The sequence below is a fragment of the Sorex fumeus genome, unplaced genomic scaffold, assembly GCF_029834395.1.
Source record: "Sorex fumeus unplaced genomic scaffold, SorFum_2.1 ptg000265l, whole genome shotgun sequence".
Classification (NCBI taxonomy): Eukaryota; Metazoa; Chordata; class Mammalia; order Eulipotyphla; family Soricidae; genus Sorex; species Sorex fumeus.
The window spans coordinates 9,088,700-9,109,355 of NW_026606322.1; the positions used below are offsets into that span (position 1 = coordinate 9,088,700).

The 20,656-nt window shown below is 34.6% G+C and overlaps 1 protein-coding gene and 1 non-coding gene across 6 annotated transcripts in view; one reads left to right on the forward strand and one right to left on the reverse strand.

Annotated features, from left to right (window-relative positions):
* The window catches only part of ZBTB20 (zinc finger and BTB domain containing 20), a 903,174-nt gene that overhangs the window by 326,703 nt on the left and 555,815 nt on the right, over positions 1-20,656 (forward strand). The window lies entirely within an intron of this gene.
* On the reverse strand, positions 5,795-5,903 carry LOC130018726 (small nucleolar RNA U13). Its single transcript, XR_008791613.1, has one exon. It is a non-coding gene; the product is annotated as a small nucleolar RNA U13 (small nucleolar RNA).

The following is a 20,656-nucleotide window of genomic DNA, read 5'->3' on the forward strand; positions in this document are numbered from 1 at the left end:
CCTGGACAGTACAACTTGTTAAATCCTGCATTCACATTCATACATAGTTTCATAACAAATTAAGTAAATTACCAAATATAATGAAAAGAGGAGAAAATATAAAATTCACAGACCTACAGCCACACATGCTAGGGGAAAAGGGAGCTCAGATAGAGAAGGGAGCACCAAATAAAGGGTGTTGGGAGGATCCTCCCAGGATGGGAGAAACATGCTGAAAGTAGACTATAGACCAAACATGATTGCCACTCAATGCCTCTTTTGCAAACCACAACACCCAAAAGGAGAGAGAGAACAGAGGGGAATGCTCTGTCACAGAAGCAGGGTGGGATGGGGGAGATGGGGGGGTGTGAGGGATACTGGGATCCGTGGTGGTGGGAAATGGGCACTGGTGGAGGGATGGGTATTTGATCATTGTATAATTGAAACCCAAGCACAAAAATTTGTAAGTCTACAACTGTACCTCATGGTGCCTCACTAATAAAAATTAAAAAAAAAAATATATTCACAGGCCTAAAGAAACAATATTCTCATTTTGTAGTCTGTCTGTTTCCTTTTGTTTTGGTTTCAGTTTCCAGGCCACACCCAGCTGTTGCTCTGGGGGTTTCTCTTGCCTCTACACTCAGGAATTACTCCTTGTGATGCTCAAAGAACCATATGGAATGCTGGAGGTATAACCTGGGTTGGCAAAGGAAATGCCCTCCCCTCTGTACTATTAGACCTCCCATCCCTCACTTTGTAATTATGTTTAGGTCAGAAATGTCCTTTGAGCAGTTCTAGATGGAGAGGTAATTAATGAGATAGGGTCACAAAACTTGTCTCCTTGAGAATACCCAGTGAACGACTTGTGCTAACAACAAAGAAATTCTATATGGCTGATCATTGAGAGAAGAGAAAGTATTATGGAATTAAATCTAAGTAGGCAATGACAGACCCATGTTTTTGTTTTCATTATGGTTTTCAATGGTCTTACTCCTAACCTCTTGGAACTGGTAAAGAATAACGCTACCCGCTATACCTTATCCTTTAGCTATAGCCGTATTAGATAATAAAAAGAGGAATGGATAGAAGAATCAGTGTTGAATTGCTATAGAAAAGTAAGTTTATATTTTTTCTTTTGAAAAGTGTTACAGAGTCTCATTTAACGATCTTCTTTAACATTTGTAGCATTAAAACTTGATGTTCTCAGAACATCAAAAACATCTTGTTTTCCTCCTCACTTTGGATTATCCCTCATCAATGTACTTTAATCCACATCATTGGTTGACATATTTTTATAAAAAACTACTAGATTTTTCTCTCAGATTCAGAAAATAAAAGTCTGATTAATGTGGAAATTGGTTTTGCGATATAAAACATTTCGAAAAATCTTTACTTCAAACAATTATGCCATGGTAAGCAACCTTCTCAGATTTGAGTGTACTCTATGTACTCATTTTTCCTCCACTGCTTTATCTCTAAGAGACTACCTAGCTTCTTACACACAGTTAATGAAGAATAACATTAGAGTATGACTGGAAAGTTTTTCATCTAACTCACCCATTTCTGATCACGTTTCTAGACTTTCTTTATGACTCATAGATACCCAACACTCACTATGTTCACACGGAATTCTTGTATTCCCCCATGCTTTCAAATCTAGCATAGTCACATGTTTAATATAGTCATATATTTGCTATCCTAGTATCAGACATTACCACTGCCTTACCCGTATCCTTTATATCTCACATTCATTCTGTATCTTACTTTTGATCTTGTGCCCCCCTATATTTTAAGTCTATTCACTACTCTCCGTAGGTACCACTCTGGGTCCATTTTATCTCATCTAAATTATTGTAACATTTTCCTTCATAATATTAATCTTACAGCCTGCCTGCTGTCTTCTCTTCTGATTCATACCCCCTTTTTTCCTGAGCTTCCTATGTGACGGTCATACTGACTTTCTTATCTCTAATGCAACATACACATACTTTGTTTGTAAAACTTATATTACTTACTTTTTCTTAGATACATATTGACATATTTGTATCTGAAGTTATACATGGAAATAATTTAAAATCATGCTTCTCTGGGATTATTTTTCTAGCTTCCAAATAATTTTAATTAGAACCATCTTATTCTTAAATGTCTGGCTCATTTTTATTGTCTTTTTTGACTAATATTCCTTTAATGTAGAAAATAGTATAGATACTGTCACTTGATCACTTGACATCCCATTACTCACCGATTTGCTTGAGTGTGCACCAGTAACTTCTCCATTCGTCCCTGTCACGTGCTAGTGTAGCCCAGTGGTGTCTGCTCACTCCAGAAACACGAAGAGCCTCAAACCAATCATTCAGGGTCTTGACAAAGAAGTCTGACGATCCTGTAGGTGCACGGCCACGCGATCTTTCTGACATCTCATGGAATCCAGTTGGTAACGGCTCTAGTCCAGCGGTTGCCTCCAAATCTCATTACGTGTCCAGCCCATCTGATTTTTGACACCTTGGCAAATGAGACAGCATCCCTGATTATTGACCGTCGACAGAGGTGGGAACTCCGGATTCCTTCTCTCATTTGAGTGAAGTGTGATACTCCAAGAATAGCTCTTTTGATTCCTCTTTGGGAGACCCGAATAGCGTTCTCATACTGTTTTCCTAGGGCCCAGGTCTCTGAGGCGTATGTTAATGCAGGAAGAACAGCGGAATCAAAGCGATGTGCCCAGAGACAGAGGTTATTCGTCCTCTTAGCTATTTCCTCGATGCTCTTGAAGGCATTCCAAGCCACTCTCTTCCTCCTGTGCAACTCAGGTGCCAGGTCATTCATCATGTTGACTTCTCAACCTAGGTACACATAACTGTTGCATTCGGAGATGTTTGTTCTGTTGAGAGTGAATGGAACGTCAGGAACGAGACTCTTTCTCATGAACATTGTCTTTGTGAGATTCAGCTGTAGTCCGACCTTTCCACACTCATGGTCAAAGTCGGCCAGCTTAGTGCTGCTTGGCTAATGTTTGGTGTTATTAGAATGATGTCATCAGCAAAATGGAGGTTGTGTAGTTGCCGACCGTCTATCTTCACTCCCATTCCTTCCCATTTCAGCCATCGCATGACGTTCTTGAGGGTGACACTGTAGAGTTTTCGTGAAATGGTATCACCCTGCCGAACCTCTCTCTTGACATGGGTGATTACTTCTTTGTAGAATGGTGAGATCCTGGTAGTGAATCCTTAATACAGCTCATGTAGGATCCTGATGTATTGAGTTTGAACACCTTGTTTTGCTAGGACTTCAATGACTTTTTTATCTCAACACTATCAAAGGCCTTCTTTAAATCAATGAATGTTAGACACAGCGGCATCTTGAACTCCCGAGAAACCTCAATGAGCTTGGTTATCATGTGGATATGGTTAATTGTGCTGAATCCTTTTTGGAACCCAGCTTGCTCGCATGGTTGTCCTTCATCTAGTGTTCTGCCAATCCTATTCATGATGACTCGAGTGAACAGCTTGTAGACAACAGACAACAGGCAGATCGGGCGATAGTTGCCAATGTTGTGGATATCTCCCTTCTTGTACAGTAGTACGGTCCTGCTGGTTTTCCATTGGGATGAAACCTTGCATTCAGACAGGTAGCATGTGAAGAGCCAAGCCAGTGTATTGATGAGTACTGATGGCAGATTCTTCAGGTGTTTGGGTCTGACCTTTGTCTGGGCCAGGTGCTGTTTGTTTCTTTACTGACAAAATAGCATGTCGGATTTTGGAAGGGAGAACATTGGGAACAACATATCCATCCTGCAGTATATTATGTGGGAAGGTGAATGTGGCTATCAAAGAGATCCGAGTAGAAGTCATGGGTAATCTTCTCCATTGCCCTTCTGGAAGATGTGTGTGATAGATCCATCAGGACGTTGAGGGCAGTCATCTTGGTCTTGTAGTTGACGAAGGACATGCAAACATTGTAAATGCTTACTGTGTTTTTTTTCAATGTTTATGGAGTCAATTGGCATGTTAATAAATATATAGACAAATATACTTAATAGTCTAAGTTATTAGTTATAATTTTCCTAGTTATGTAATTTACTATACTTCATTTTGGGCATATTTAACTCCCGAGAAACCTGATATCGGAAAGTGAACCTAAGGCCTCACGTTTGCAAGAAAAGTGCTTTATCCTTAACTCTTAACTTTGATTTTATGGATCTTATTGCATATTTGTAATATTTATCATTTTAGGATTAGAAGATATGGCTTTGACGTCTCTGTTCTAGGTATTATGCCATTGTTGATTTTCTTAGAATATCATTAAGGAAATTTTATTAAAATTTTAGCTTCTGTGTCTGGATGTCTAGCACAGGTTAACTGTAAATATGTTCAACAATATTCTGTCACTACTTTCCATTTTTATATGCAAAAAAATAAGGAGGCACTTAAAGATTAGACAGTGAAGGAAGCTGACTGAATATGGTTTAATAGACAACTGAGGACGTTACTTAAAATGTTATGAATAGTCAGCTTGAAGTAAAGATTTGTTGAAACATTTGGTATAGCACAACCAGTTTTCATATTAATCAATCCCTTACTAATACCTTGCTAAATTTTTTATTCTCAGGGAAAAAACAGATTTTAATTTCTCTATATATGTAAGCACACTTTTGAATTTATTAACATGGTCATTAAATATTGAGTATCATCATAGAGATATTCTACTGTGGGAATGCTTAGAATGAGAAAGAAACACTGCATATCTCTCTATCCTCTCTTATCATATCAATAAGGACTGATCGTCATTTCCCTAATGCGGAATTGTAAATCAGAGGCAAGAAGTAGCTCTCTATTAATATTATATCATTCAAATGGAGAAATTCATGTTGAAATCTGAATCCTTCTCAGTTAAGTGCTGTTTCTTCTCTATTCCATTATCTAAACAACTATTCTAGGTATATAATATTTCTATAGTTGTTACAATGAATTGATACAAACCTGAAAAAGCAACAGTTATATTTCTTTATAGTTGAGAAAGTCAGAAATCAGGAATCTTAAGTCAACAAATTACCAGTATTTTTTGCTTCTCTCGTTCTGGTACAGAGTGGGAAAGGAACCCTTTCTTCCTCTTTTAGTTTCCGCTAGTGCCCAGGTATTCTTTGGTTTACAGTTATATAGCAGCATCTGTGTTCATGTTGTCTACTTTATGTATGTTTCTTTTTTCCTCTGTCTCTAGTAAGACATGTCCTTGTAGTTTAGGCACACCTTCATAATAAAAGATGATGTAATCTAGATATACTAATTTAATCTAACCTGCAAACATACTTTGGGTAAATAAGGGCATATTCATTTACAAATTCTGGGGATTAGGTAAAACAATATATTTTAGGGGATCACCATTAAACCTTCATTACTATTCTGCTTTGAAAAGAATAGGAAAAGAATAGAAAAAGGTACTTACACTGGGCAGAAAATTAAAATTTTAATAATAATGACACACAGAGATATGAATAAATAGGAAGTTCATGTTAGTTTTTCAACAGGACTACAGGTAGGTTAGTGTTTGTTCCTCTGTCACTAAGAAAACAAGAATGACAGTAACTCACAGGATGCTGATCAATTCTTTGGAATAGCTTCATCAAACCAGTGACCTTTTACCTGTTTGGTTGAAAATTGCGATCAATAAATATGTAGAAAGACACCTGTTTTTTCTTCTTGATGCCAACCTATTGTCTATGTGAATCCATATATTTCTCTGTATATTTCATCTCTGCTATCTTTGAAAATATGTATTGAAAACATAACGTCTTAAACTTGTCCCCACTTTTCTATTTTGACATCAGATGGATATTGTGCCTACATGCATAACAAGAGTTAAGGGACGCACATAACACACAAATATGTGAACACCCAATCATCATGCTTATATAAGAACCAGAAAAGAATCTCTTTTTTTTTTTTCACTTCTAACCTGTTATCACTTGAAAACTTTTACTTCACACCAGGTACCTTAGTATATAAAATACACATAAAAATGAAACATTCACTGACAGTCATAAATAAATATATATAAAACAAATTTAAAAAAAATTTCACAGCTCCTTTATTCAGTTATATGACCCTGTTTTGGATAGCAACCCATAATGTTAGATGCTAAATATACTTTAAAATAAAGAATAATATTTTGTTCTCTGTTCCTGTTTTAGTTTCCAAACTTAAACTTTTTACTAGTGTATTCATATTCTTACATTTCATAACTAATTCTGAGATTAACTACTCCATTACTGCCATAATCTCATTATGTAATAGGGCAATTTTCAATATCCTTCACTAACTTTTTTGAACCATTAATCCCAAATTAATCTGCAGCTCTTCCACTTGTAATGTTGCACACATCTCTCTCCATTTAAACATTGTGGGCTGTAGAGAAGAAAAAAAACATCATTTTGCACATCCCAGAATGCCAGAATTTGGCATAAAAGTAATAGCATCAGTAGCTCATTTTGATCAACTTCATGAGTCTCAGAGTTTTTGGTTTCTTCACTGTAGATTTATGATAAAAATAATTGGCAAAAGATCAAAATTATTTATAGATTGTAAGTTTGAGTGGTAGTTGATATTTCACATTCTTTAAAAATGTAATTTGTGGGACTAGTGATATGGCTCAAATTGTTGAGTTTGTGCTTTGTACTCTGTAGTTCTGTATTTGATCCCTATATCACATTGTACCATCTTTGCTGGGTGTGACTCTCCAACACTGAGCTGGCAATAGCCCCCTCAACACACATATATTTATATACACATATACACATCTCCCAGATCTCCCAGCCTACTCGGATTGGAGTCGAGCATCCTCCACCCAGATCTTCCAAATTCCAGTAGGCGGGGTTCACACCCACCACCTGGCCCCCTGGCGCCATGTAATCCCATCAACGGCCAAGACTCAGAGACTATAAAATCCAACTCCCGGACGAGAACAGTGCAGTCTTCTGCCCCCACGCCTGGGTGTTCCTTCCCGGAGCCCCTTGGAGGGGAGCGGGTTGAGCTTTCCTCCCCGCCCCGACCAGGGCTCCGGCAGCCGAAGACCTCCAGGACCAGCCACCACCATGCTGAGACCACTCTCCGCACACATGAAGGTACTGGCAGAGGGACAAATCCACGCGGGTTCCGGGGCCGAGATCTCCCAGCCTACTCGGATTGGAGTCGAGCATCCTCCACCCAGATCCTCCAAATTCCAGTAGGCGGGGGTCACACCCACCACCTGGCCCCCTGGCGCCGTGTAATCCTATCAACGGCCAAGACTCAGAGACTATAAAATCCAGCTCCCGGAACCGTGCGGCCGCATTTGCGGCTGCACGACATCTTATCAGGACATCTTTTTATGACATCTTATTATCTCATTCCTACTTTGGACAAACTTGCAGGCTATCGAATGTAGCCTGCCCACAGGGCAGAGTCTGGCAAACTCCCCGTGGCGTACCAAATATGCCAAATACCAGTAACAATGATGGGTCTCATTCTCCTAAAGAGCCTTGAATATAATCTCAGGGCTAGGATGAAAGAGACGTTACTGGGGCCTGCTCGAGGCAATTGATGAATAACAGGATGATGAAAAAATGAAATGAAAAATATACACATATAGACGCATATATAAATTGTGTCATTTTTTATCAAAATGCTTGTTTGTGTTTATGCTCATTAAGAGTAATGATATTTATCCAGTTTCTTTGATTTTTTGAAGTGCTATATTAAAAGGTAACTCGCTGAATATTGAATGATCTGATACAACTCTTTCATTTCTTTTACAGAGAAACAGAGGCTAGACATTTTATTTTGCTTACTCATACAACTTGATATTCCTATCAGTTATCTCTTCAATTTTAGTAATTTGAATGATACTCTTTAGGAAGATTATATTCATTATTTTCTCATATTAATCACTGGCAAATTATTGAATGAAGACAAGTTTCAGTATGTACTCACATGAAAATAACTTTTTAATCATTTTAAAATAAATTTCAGGAAATGTTCTATACACTGAGTTACAGTGATATAATGCACAGCTATAATAGGTACTTTTTAAATGGTCCTTAGTCACCTCTATACCTTAAATTTCAGTCACTGTCCTCCCATTGTTCATCGATTTTCTCCAGTGGGCCCAGTAAAGTCTCCATTTTGAGAGTTGTTACTGTGTTTGGCATATTGAATACATCACGGGTAGCTTGCCAGGCTTTGCCAAGCGGGCGAGATACTCTCAGTAGCTTGCCAGGCTCTCCGAGAGGGGCGGAGGAATCGAACTCAGGTCGGCCATGTTGGCTGCGTGCAAGGCAACCGCCATACCACTGTGCAACTTGTTTAATGGACTAATCATGCCACTGAGGCAGAAGAGGCACAAGGAAGACTGATCAGCATCAGTGTCAGAGAATGGGCAAGAACAGATAATGAAAGACCTGATTGATTGTGGTTATGAATTTGAATTACTTTACTCTTATTATGCATGTAGACAGTGAATTTTATACATAGAATGTGGCCTGCCTTTCATTTAGGAGAAATATGACTTCTGTTTAGGAAATGATTTACAAGAGGAAGAAAAATCAATTTGGAGGCCTTATAGGAAATTATGATTTGGTTTGATGATAGAAGTAGTGAGAAGAGGAAAGGGTTGGAATGTACTTTTCAACTGAGTTAATGGGATTACTGATGAATTTGGTGTGTTGGGTGAGGCATAGGAGTTCTAATATTTGCCCTAATATTTTATTTTTCTAATATTGCCCTAATATTAGTCCTAATATTTGCCCTATCTACTGGACAGACAGTGCTACCTTTCACTGAGAAATACTGTTTGGTTAAAGGTGGAGTGAACTTACTGAATCTTATTGAAGATTTGTATGAGATATGTAATTTTAGTCTTTAGTATGTTTGTAGAACACAGGAAGTACCAATTAATATCTGCTGTGCAGTGATACAGTTTGCTACAGAAAACCTTATAAATATCCAAAAGTATCATGTTTTTCATGAGTTTTATTTATATAGTTTTATTTAACCTTTGTGGTAGAAATTTGTTAGGGGGTATTTGAATGGTTAAATAGTGTGCATGGACTTCATCTTTCAACGAAGTGAGTTAATCAAACATTATTTCACATATCGCAGATGCTGAAAAATCCACAGAGGAAAAAATCAATGTAGTATTTTTGTTATAAATTATTATTACTTAAATATCAAATACAAGATAACCTTTGCTCTCTCCTTGATTCAGACTTTATTATAGCTTCTTCTAATCATGCCTTTTCTTTATTCATTAGTAATTCATTCATGCCATCTTGCTCACCTTAAAAGTGTATAGCTGTTTTGCTTTAAGCTCTATAAAGTGATGTGAGGACTTTGAGTAACTCATTTTTTCCAAAAAGGAAAACCCCTAAACACATTTTACAGTGAGAATAGATAGTAAAAATTATTATGATTACATGAATGCCTTTTCTTCGTGAGACAATAAATATCAGAAACCAAGAGCCAAGACAGAAAATGCCAATGACTCTAATAGGGCTTTATAATGAGAGAGTAACAACTGTCTGACTCAGTGTCTTAAAATAATTTTAAAGAGAGAGCTGCTAAATATCTTTCAGACTAGTTGGACTTCAGCGTCCTAAATGAGTAGTCAGCAGAATGTCTTTAGATTTCTATTTTCTGCCTAATATGGAGTGATTCTGTAACCCCCTGGAAATTTTTGAATTAACGTAGATAACAAAGTATGAAACTAAGGGAAAATTGCCTTAATCTGCTAATTCTGAACAAATATATTGTAAATGCTATGTACTTTGAGATACTAGTATGAACTGGCATATTATAAAATTAAATTGCATTGTATAGTGAATTGTATTGTTCCGTCAGGTTTTGATATCCTCACTTTAAATAATTCATGGGAAGAAATGATCACTTCATAATGCCACAAACTCACAGCAGGCAAAACTAATTTTACACAATATGAAAACAGATTTTATTTATTTAAAAGGAATATTAAAAAAACACAACAACAACTTTTTTGACACCAGCTGCTGAGAAATAAATAGAATAGTTTATGACAAAAAAATTCTAAAGCTATAAAAGCTGTTCCTGGGAGACCAAGTTGAGAATTGTAAAGAAACGTTTAAATGCCTGGTCAGAGTTTTAAGTCTTATATGGAGGGAAAAGAACCCTCCCACCGTATTCACTGTCTATGGGGATAAGATAATACTAGGCAAGAAGTAGTCTTACAAAAACTCTCCTGATATCCTCAACACAGTGTCAACATAGGAACAGTCTTTGGGCATCAATTCAAGGATCCCCATTAGTCCAAGTAACGCCCATAAGCTTAGAGGTAACTAACTCGATAAATATAAATAAGAAATAATTGTTTGTTCAAAGCATACCTAAGTGTGTGTGTGTATATATATATATATATATATATATATATATATATATATATATAATATTTGAAAACGGCCAGAATAATTTCCCTTTCACTATGGATTTTCAGGTGGAAGGAGAAAATAAGGTGAAGGTAAAATGAAATTTTTTTCAAGGGGAGTTTATTAGGTGAACATTTTAGTAAGAAATAGAGATGCTGTTTTAATAAACATTAAAAATATCTAGGCTGGCTGTTCAATTTGCTAATGACTCCATATCTGACTCAATCAGAGGCTGACTTTAGACAAAGAACGGGACTCATGCCATGAGTGGCTCTGGGTTTAATCTCCACAGCATTAGGTTACAGGCATCCAGACAGCTCCGTTCTTTTTCCTGAAGCTTCCATGAGAGAGCAACTGTAGAGACAGGGGCCAGGTTTGCAATGAGGCATCTAATATGAACAAAGAAAAAAAAGAGCAAAGTTTAAAAGATTAAAGTATTTTCTATCACCAAAGCAGTGAAAACACATTCCTATGGTAATGCAGATGTTGATTATTAAGTTTTTACTTAAAAAATGTTTAACCTGAAAATGTCTGCTGACAGTGAGAATGTAAATTTAATGCTAAAAGACTGACTCAACACAGAGGTTTTTTATTTTTTCTGATATCTGAATTCCAGTCTTCATTGTGTACTATAAAATAGAGTGTATTTCTACATCCGTGTCATCGAGGCTCCGTTGCAAGGGATTTGTCTGTGGTTTTGTCATAAGTTTCATTCTTGATGGTAGTTGTAAGTTGTGAAGTAGAAATTTATTTATAAGGGTTACAAACTTGGAAGGACTCAAGTTTAGTGTCCTTTTTCTTCTTCTTTTTTTTTTGCTGAGATTTAAAATATAAAGTGTTCTTGCAATTCCATGGAATGATATGAAAGTTCTCCAAAATTAAGGTGCTATTGAATAGTATTTTAATTATTTATGAGTATTTTTAGTTCTCTTTCTTAAAGCAACACTTGCATATTAAGGGATGACTTTGTATATTTGTAATGTGCTATAAATATGATTTCATGCTGGACATTTTGCTGTAACACAACCAGACTTATAAAATATTTAATCAAAACAAAACTGATATTACAATATTAGTATGAGAAAACTTGAATATTATGATAAATTTTCAGTAAGATACTGTATATGGCCCAGATAATTTTATTATATTGATAAAAACTAAACCAGTAAATATTCAAAAGTTCTAATTTTATTTCTTTATTTTTCTAGAATTATTACCGTTCAGTATAAAAACTCTTTTCTTTACTAGCATAACTATTCTTTTTACAATGCAAAGACTATCAGATACAAATTATTATTATGAATTATTATGAATATTATTTAAAATGAATCATTAAAGGGGAATTCGAGTTATTATTATTAGAGGGGCATATCAGACTATGATATGGTAGATATCCTAAAATAAAGTGTTAGCTTTCTACCTGCTGATACAGATACTGTAAGTCAGCTGTCAAAAATAGATTCTAGCTTAATATATCACTTTGTTTAGATGTAAAAATAGTTATAACCACTATTAAATGGAGGAGAGAAGGTTAATTCAGTATAAATTTACTACCAAACATTTGATATGTCTATAGTTGTCCATGCAATTAAAAATGTTTTATCAAACTTAGATGTTGACAGATCATAGAGAATTTTAGAAATAGGAAATATAATTACGTTCCATACTCTCAATAACTTCACTTTGTAGAAAAGATGTATTGCTTAGTTGGAAAACGTCAGAAATTTTGTCACTAATGAATTTGGTGGTTTTATCTTTTTGGTTCTTTTTGAATTTATTGAGTTAGAATATAGTGACATACTCTTTGGAGACAGTTGCTTTCATTTTTATACCAGTCACTATGCTTATGTTTTAGATCAAGTGATGAATAAAATAAGCACCACATTAAACCATGATTGAATTATGAATATAATTTATTTTGGGTTTGGGGCCACATCTGTCAGTCCTTAGAGCTTACTCCTAGCTCTTCACTCAGGCATTTCTCCTGCTGGGTTGGGGAGACCAGATGGTGTGCAGGGATTAAACGTGGATTGACCACATATAAGGTCAGTACCAACCTGCAGTACTATCTCTCTGGCACAGAAGATTTTTGAGAGGGAAAGAAGCAGTCAATCTGGATACAGTTTTGTAGTGAGTTTTCGGTATCAAGTTGGCATTCCATCCCAGCTTTGAAATTTATGCCAATACAAAGGGCTGCTGTGTGCCTGATCTGGATGTCGGAATGGACCTTGCCAGTGGTTCAGAAAGAGAGTTCTGAGTTCTGCTAGTCAAAAAGAACAAGACTCTTAGTTATAGCCACTAAAGTACCACTAAATTCCTTTTTCGGCAGTCCTAACCTTTTCCTAGAGATCCGTGTATAAAGATTCAGAACCATTCTTTTTTCACAGAAATTGTACAGTTGCAATCTCAACAGGTTCATATAAATGCCCAGTAAAAGTTTATATTTGAATAGTCAATCTTCAGTTATAATCAGTAATTAAGTGGAGCGGGACCCAGAAGGAACTGGACCAAAGGATCATGGAATTCTAGGATAAAATTATATCACTTTAGAAGAAAAGCTATAGTCATACTTCCCTGAATAATAGATGAAGTAGGTAATATGACTTGTCCAAGATATCAAGGTCATCGACTTGTGGAAGAAGTGGTACTAAAGGCTTGTGTGGCCTTTACTTCAGTGTTTATTCTAGTTGAAACTGGTGAAACTGGCTTATTTATATCAAGAATAAAGTCAGTATCATACAGTGATTTAAGTAATGTATTTTTTTTAAGAATTTAGAGTAGTGTCCACTCCTATAGTATCACTGATAGTGGCAAACATTTATAGCACTTTAAATATTTTAAACAGAATCCTAATTGCTTTAATTTCAGTCTTCTAACAAATCTTTATAAAAACACTAAAGTTGCTGTCCTATTTTCTTCTGTTATTCATTTTATAGTTGAAGGAGAAACAAAAGCTCAGAAAGACTCAATAAATCCACCAAGGAAACCGATTTATTGAGTGTTTCTAAGCAGAATTATAGTTTAGGTCCTTAACCAGCCTCTCTTGAATTTTTGAACATTTGTTAATTACACAACTCGTTTGGAATGGTGAAATTCTTCATATTGCAGAAGAACCAACCTCAATAAAGAGTAAAATATCAACAACAGACATACATTTTATAAAATACATGTTTTTAACAACTGGAGAGTTTTATCATGGGATAAATATGAAAGCTATGTGGAAAGGATTAGAAATATTTTCAATAACTATGGAGTGAATCTAGACTCAATGGGTAGAGATCTTAAGAAAATAAGTTCTTAATATAGTTGTTCAGTCATCAAAACAGGCGATCTTGATTGGGGGTTCCTTGTCTTTTATATACAGATTACATGTTTGTTTTTGTTTTTGTTTTCGGTGTAAACAGTCTTATTCCAAAGGATAGAATATCAGAATATAGCTTGGGCACACCCAAGTAAGAGGTCAGATACCATTAAATTTCATCTGAAATAGTAGTATATGTCATAAAAGGTCCAGACATATATATATAGACATATATATATATGATTTAAATTGACACCATCATCTGTTTTCTTTTTGAACTTAATCAAGTTACTTAAGTCTAATTTTTGTGACTCCTAATTTCATCATCTATAATTCGAATAATTATATTAATTACCTAGAGTTATAGTAGAAGTATTTGATATTATTAAGAAAAAATGTTTAGCAATTTTCTAGACTCATAGTAAGTACTCAGTAGACCTCTTTTAGGAGTGAAGGATTCATTTTTGTTTTTGAAATAAACTGTGGTGCTTATAACTCTCATATGGAAAAGGAAGCTTGTTGTAAGTGGTGATAGGTGGTAGGACTTTATGCCCAACAATTGCTCAATACTTTTAAATAAGGGATCATGTGAAAAGTCCTTATAAAGGAAGCTTTGTAAAGTAACTTATTTAAAATGCAGTCAAGCAACTTATGGTTTATAAGAATTCAGTGGTGAATCCTTTCATAATGTGACTAATAACCTCCTAATTTATCTGTTTGCTAAGTTCAGAATTTGAATTGATATTTCTTCTTAAAGAAGTAAGAAGTACAACTGCAATCTTGTTTGCAAAAGGTGTGGAGTATTTTGATACTGGGCTGACTTTCATAAAAATACAGGAAGCCTCTTAGATTTAGGATAGCCTTGACTGGATAGCTGAGGCATACAAGGTTGCAGTGACCAATGAAGGCATTAATTTTACTCTGTGATTCATACTTTTTTGTTGAAAACGCAAGCTTATCTAGGTCAGTTGATCTCTAGACCTTTGCACATAGAAGCATTGCTTAAATTGAAGAGTTAGATATTCAAGAGTCACGGTCACAGTTCTCCTGTTATTCATCGATTTGCTTGAGCAGGCCCAGTAACGTCTCCATCGTGAGACTTGTTGTTACTGTGTTTGGCATATTGAATACATCACGGGTAGCTTGCCAAGCTTTACGGTGTGGGCGAGATACTCTCGGTAGCTTGCCAGGCTGTCTGAGAGGGGCGGAGGAATTGAACCTGGCTTGGCTGGGCCAGCTGTGCACAAGGCAAACGCCCTACCCCTGTGCTATCGCTCTAGCCCATTCAAGAGTAATTTTTAAAATAATTTGTAGAAGTCCACGTAAAATTATGACCTGGTATGTAGGGCTTTCATGAAAAACAGACACTGAAAAGTTGAGCAAAACACATAACATTGGGTCAGGAACTCTCAATAAGACCTCAGTCTACTAACTGCCTGAGATAAGATAGAATGCTCATTTAATTTTTCTGTATATTGGTTCCCTAATAGTGAAATAACCATGCTAACATATATTTCCTATGCAAATTTTAACTAAAATATTTACATAGCTGCACAAAACAAGGTGAAACCATTTTTCTTTTTTAAGTATTATAACAGAAAATCACGTAAAGAACACTTATGAATAGTTAAGATATGTTCTTATACTGTTAACGATACTTGTCACTCTGCCTCAGCTTGAACCCTCTTTTGCAAATATAAAAATTTATGCAATATTTTATTTTTCTGTGATACAGACGCAAATATAAACTTAGAAAACTCAGTACAAATAGTACTCCTGTCAGTAGGCAAACATTGGTCTGTATATGAAAACTTTGAGTGCACTTGGGAGAAAATGACCTTACTCTCAAATTAATTATATCTACGGAGAAAATAATTACATCTTTTCATTGATTTTCTTTATTTTCAAAATATCCGTGGGGATTTACCTATTCTTTATAGAATGATTTAAACTTATTTACAAGCAACTTGGATATTGACCACTTTGAATTTTAGTTAGTAATCTTGTCCTCTGGGTGTTGAATTGGAAAATAAACTTTATTAGATGTGCTTGCTTATACTGTCTACCATTTCTCAATGAGAGCCCCCAAAAGATTCTCTCTTTAAAGAGAGCTATTATGGTGATTTTATAAGACCTCAGAATCCACTACATATTTTTCCAATTTTTCTGGTTGGTTGCATGCGAGGCAAGTTTCATAACTCCTGTGCTCTATCTCTAGCCCAAAAGCTACTTATTGAGTGTATATTTAGTGTTCAGTTTTTGAATTAATTATACATATGAATAATAAATATATAATTTCTTGAGATTCATTATTTGAGATTTACTTATTATTAGACACCAAGATTACTTCCATGGATACTATAGAATAATACGTCTTTTCAGTAGAAATATGAAGTATAAAACTTTTGGAAAATCTAAATGTGTCTGCAAAATACTCTGGGAAAAATAGTTTCACCGTTCAACCCCATTTAATTTCACTTTCATATGACAGATTGTTTTGGCAGTTATCTAATTAGAATGTAGACTTTTGAGACTTTTAAGTTTTCTTATGGGCCTTAAATTTGAACCTACAATTAAGTATATCGCCAGTAAAAACAAGACAGCTACAGAGGAAAATAAAAAAAATCAACTCTAGTATTCTTAAATCTTGAGGTATTGAATATGGATTCCATGATGGAGTACAAGTTATGTGAAGACAGAAAATATCCTCTCAGTGGTGTTTGGTTTTCATACTGGAGAATTGACAGCTCATAAAAGCCCAAGAGCACCCTCTAGTGAAATTTCTGGAGTAGACCTTGGGGCTAGTTCTTGACCTTGGCTCTCCCTTCCAATTGACCTTTGATAAGCCAAAATAAGGAAACTGAGTTTTCAGTTCTTGATTTTGTCTTCAAATAATTTCTAGATCACAAAGAAGATGGTATATTTGTCAAAAAGTTTTACTGGTAGAAATGACTCAATGCTAGAACTTTCAGTTTCATAAGCTTATGTTTTTTTTCTTAAAATATTAATCTGCCACCTGTGATTTCTAAAGTAGTCATGTGTCAAAGCATTCCTGTCATGAATAAAACTATAGAAACTGTTGGGATAATGAGAATTGTGTTACTAAATTATAACACCCCTGCCCTTTTCATCTTTTCATGATTCTCTTTCTTGACACAAACTACAACCAGGAACAATATTTTTTAATATGTGGCACTATTCGATACTAAAGGTAGCATCCTGGGATTTTAAATAGTGGAAAAAAATATTGAAGGTTCAAGAAGATAGAATTCTATTATTTAAGTACCTTAGAATTTTTACAATATGTGTCTACTACAAAGGTATAGTTTCCCTTAAATCTTGAGCAGAAATGAAATTGAATTACATCATAATGTCCAATATATCACCTTCCACCAGAACTTCAATTAGAGACATGATTATAAAGCAGACAGAATCTTTGCTGAAAAGCTATGCTATGAGTAACTCATTTAGTTTAGTTACTGTTTGTTAGTAAATAAAACAAAGCAAATTATTAGTTGACATTGTTGACATCTTGTGACAGAATGCTTTTACTAGAAGAAATCTTTGAGACCCAAATCCTCCCCCTCTTTATTAAAAAAAAGAGAGAGTACTGCTTCTAAATGATGAAATTAAATAGTGAGAGTTTGGTAATCTAATATGGGTCTATTGTAATGTCCACTATTCTAAAGGACTCAGATTATTAAACTAGATTCAACATAATTTATACCAATTTTATTTTCAATGGTTATTGGATTTTTCAGCCTCTAAAATGTATAGATATATCTTAATACTTAATTTTGAGAAGAAAAGTGTGTACCTTCCACTTTCTTGAATTTTCTATCTCAACTTTCTTACATGGAAGAATGTTGCTTATGGTTTCTATTAGCAAGAATGCACAAACATAACCATATGATAAGTCATAGTTATTCCCCAGACCGTGTTTTACACTCTATTAACAGACACACTGAAAATCTGGGAGACCCATAAATCAGGTTGATATTCTAAATGTAATGATCCCTATTTCCATGATTCTGTTCTTCAAAATTGTGGTCTAATAGCATTTACCTCGCTGAGTTGACGCAAGGATTATATGAGTAAATGAAAGTATGCATGTAGGACATAATTGACATTCTTGAAGTACAGCAACTGTATTGATTGTAATGTCAAGTTTTAAGAAAAAGAAGTACAAACTGTTCTTAAGATTATCCAGTAGAGGTCAGAATTATGAACTCTGTTGAGCACTTTTTGAGAGTATATTCTTATATTTTGAAAATGAAAAAAAAATACCTTCAAGAACTCCCCTGGATGTTGTTTTTAATTAAGAATGGTTACATAAGAAGTTGCCTTTGTGAAAGCATCTCTTATAAGGCGTTTATTCATTGTTTATATCCTTAATCTCCTTATTACGTTCTGAGTCTTGATTTTAACCTTAACCTTATTGCATTTGGTCTTAATATTCAAGTTTTCGTTTATAATAAGGATGATATTTAGTAGGTGGAGTGACTATGTATGGGAATACAAGTCATGATCACATAACTTTAATGTTGTTGGAAATTAGTAATTTGATTACAGTTTTGCTTCCTGTGTTTTTCCTGCTTTGCTCTTCTTTAATGTAAAGTACTGATATTTATAATCATAAGCCAGCAGATATCTTAATCTTCTGGGTCAATTGCCACATCTACAGAGAAAATAACAATCAGTTGAGTTTCATTCTACACAATATATAACTTCAGTAAAGATCAGAATTCTTCATTTTTCAAAAAGCAATTAAATCTGAAGAATGAATTGATTGTTTATTTTATGCTAATATACAGATCCAATAGATTGATAATATAAATTCACATCATCTGCATCTAGCCAATATGTGATATTTTAACCCTAATCGGTAGTGTAATATGCTACATATGTCTGCCATCTTTGTAATTAATACTTGTCACTTTAAAATGGAGTAAAATCTCCTACTTAGCTCCAATCTGGTTATCTTCAAATTTTTTCTTCTTGACAACTCAGCAGACTACTAGAGATGCCATGGTTGGTCTCTTAATGGTCTACTAAATACTTTTAGGCGTGGAACCCCCTTCTGAAGTTATGAGAGAAACATCACTTCTGAAATGCCTTTAAAAGTACTCCAGCATAAACATTACATTGGAACATTTCATTAGCTTTTTTGAGAACAATAAAGTAATGTGGAGCATAATAGGCTAATATATTTAAGTGGCCTTGGTAGAACCCTACTTAACTCAGTGGGATTTTCTGCAGCACGCAGAGGTGGAAAACCATTTCGTACATATTATTGTGTAAGGCTGCCTCCTTCTTTATTCCATGCAGTTTATATCAAAGAGAAGTGACTTTCCACCTGTAATTCTATAATGAAGAAAATCTCAAAATACAAGTTTTAGGAGAATCAATATTTAGATATGATAATCAGCTACCAACAGTGCTGACTTTGGCTCTGAATTTCTCACAATAAAGAGAAAGAGGTCAACTTCAAAATCAGCGTTTCCTATCTTCTTAGGGCTTAAATAGTTATTAAGATTTGTAAAATGCCTTGATTTGTAAAGAGGAAGATAAGCTACACCACCAATCTTATTGATCAGAATTAAAAAGTAAATTTAATTAATTTAAAAGTCAGGTATTCATATAAACAGTTAAATTCTTAAAGTGTTAGTATTTTAAATCAGGTAGAGTAAATTAAAGAAAAAATGTAACTTGATAATTTTTATGGTTTTACTAGAATTCAGAGTGGTTACATAGAGTATTTGCTGGATTTGTGATAATGATCCTCTGCCAATATTTTGTCTTTCTGAACATGTATTTCTTTGACGAATTGGGGCCCAATTGCCTTATGATCATTATAATCACCAAATACTTTCTTAAGCTCTTGCGGGAAAATAAGTATGTTAAACCCATAATTATAATATTTAAATAATTTAAACCAGATTTACCTGGTGACAAGTGGCAAATTCTCACATGATATTGATTTCCTTGGTGCAGACAAGTTGTCACCAAAGGTTTGTAAAAGTAAAAATTTCTATTTTATAGTATTGAATTAATGATACAAAAACAATCCTTTTGAATGACAGCTCTAATGGCTGAAGAGGCATATTAAGCCATTATGTTTGTTTGTTTCACTTGCTGTCAAACTCTGTCTTAGAAACAATATCAACTGGTTATATTGATAGATAAAATATGTCTTTTAGTTTCAAGATGTGTTTTGTATCAAAGTTACTTTTCTTTGGTTTTTAGAATCTATAGGCAAAATAAGACATCAACACAAATGTAAATCCCAGCTGTAATTGTTTCTCAGCATTTGGTGATGTAATATATCCCTGAAAATTTATATTCATATTGTATTGTAAATATCACCAAACCATTCAGAAAGAGGATGAAAACTTTGAGCAAAACTGGAAAATAATGCATATGCTTCTTTTTCATTATGTGGAGCGTTTCCTAGCTACCCTATTTACCCCAATGGAATTTTACAAAAAAAAAAAAATGTTCCTGGCTCTTCAAGTTGCTGTAACAAAGAATCAAGTGGGCTTATTTTAAAATTCACCCTAAATATGTTTCCTGGTTTTGAAATTCTGATTTTGTGCTTATGCAACACAAAAACAGCTTTGGTTTTAAAACAAAAATTGGCAAAAATACTGGTGCATTATGTGTTCTAATCACGTATGGTGTTTTGAAAAAATTAAATCCAAAATTGACAAAATTGCTTTGTTTGCATTACAGTTCAAATATATGGCATTTCCCTTCACAGATTCCTTGAATAAAAACAAAATTAATAGCTATTTCTTAAATTAATACTATCTTAGCTTAAGTTTTTATGATATACATTCAAACAACCATGACACATATAAATTTTCATTCTAGGTTTGCATCTTTAATTTTGCAATGTTTTTACTGCTTTAGTTCTTGGTCAAGTCTCTCCTGTGCCTTGCCATAAATTTTAA